Source organism: Chrysemys picta, chromosome 12 (genome assembly GCF_011386835.1).
Source record: "Chrysemys picta bellii isolate R12L10 chromosome 12, ASM1138683v2, whole genome shotgun sequence".
Classification (NCBI taxonomy): Eukaryota; Metazoa; Chordata; order Testudines; family Emydidae; genus Chrysemys; species Chrysemys picta.
The window spans coordinates 3,835,245-3,836,788 of NC_088802.1; positions in this window are offsets into that span (position 1 = coordinate 3,835,245).

Sequence of the window (1,544 nt, forward strand, 5' to 3'; positions counted from 1 at the left end):
GCTCTCAGGCCGCTGGACAGGGCGCTCAGGCCACGGGGCGCCCCCTGGTGGCCCCCTGCTGGCGGGACAGGGCTCTCAGGCCACAGGACGGGGCTCTCAGGGCACGGGGCGCCCCTTGGTGGCCCCCTGCTGGCGGGACGGAGCTCTCAGGCCGCGGGACGCCCCCTGGTGGCCCCCTGCTGGCGGGACAGGGCTCTCAGGCCGCTGGACAGGGCGCTCAGGCCACGGGGCGCCCCCTGGTGGCCCCCTGCTGGCGGGACAGGGCTCTCAGGCCACAGGACGGGGCTCTCAGGGCACGGGGCGCCCCCTGGTGGCCCCCTGCTGGCGGGACGGGGCTCTCAGGCCGCGGGGCGCCCCCTGGTGGCCCCCTGCTGGCGGGACGGGGCTCTCAGGCCGCGGGACGCCCCCTGGTGCCCCCTGCTGGCGGGACAGGGCTCTCAGGCCGCGGGGCGGGGCTCTCAGGCCGCGGGGCGCCCCCTGGTGGCCCCCTGCTGGCGGGACGGGGCTCTCAGGCCGCGGGACGCCCCCTGGTGGCCCCCTGGTGGCGGGACGGGGCTCTCAGGCTGCGGGGCGCCCCCTGGTGGCCCCCTGCTGGCAGGACGGGGCTCTCAGGCCGCGGGACGGGGCTCTCAGGCCGCGGGGCGCCCCCTGGTGGCCCCCTGCTGGCGGGACGGGGCTCTCAGGCCGCGGGGCGCCCCCTGGTGGCCCCCTGCTGGCGGGACGGGGCTCTCAGGCCGCGGGGCGCCCCCTGGTGGCCCCCTGCTGGCGGGACGGGGCTCTGAGGCCGCGGGGTGCCCCCTGGTGGCCCCCTGCTGGCGGGACGGGGCTCTGAGGCCATGGGGCGCCCCCTGGTGGCCCCCTGCTGGCGGGACGGGGCTCTCAGGCCATGGGGCGCCCCCTGGTGGCCCCCTGGTGGCGGGACAGGGCTCTCAGGCCGCAGGACAGGGCTCTCAGGCCACAGTGCGCCCCCTGGTGGCCCCCTGCTGGCGGGACGGGGCTCTCAGGCCGCGGGACGGGGCTCTCAGGCCGTGGGGCGCCCCCTGGTGGCCCCCTGCTGGCGGGACGGGGCTCTCAGGCCGTGGGGCGCCCCCTGGTGGCCCCCTGCTGGCGGGACGGGGCTCTCAGGCCGCGGGACGGGGCTCTCAGGCTGTGGGGCGTCCCCTGGTGGCCCCCTGCTGGCGGGACAGGGCTCTCAGGCCGCGGGGCGCCCCCTGGTGGCCCCCTGCTGGCGGGACGGGGCTCTCAGGCAGCCCAGCTTGTTGCGCAGCGAGTTCTTGATGACGGCAGCACTGCTGGGCTGGAATTGGGACTGACCCACGGCGTAGGCTGCGGGGGGAGAGAAAAGAGGGGTGAATGGCAGCAGGATCCCCCCCACGGAATACCTTTACGATAGACCAGTCCATTATAACTGCCCCCGCCCTGGGCCAAATTATTGCCTTGCCCTCCTGGGCTGCACCATTACCTCACCCCCAACCCAGGCTATACCACCATTAACGCCCACAGGCCGTACCATCGCCTTGCACTCCCTGGGCTGTGCCATCATT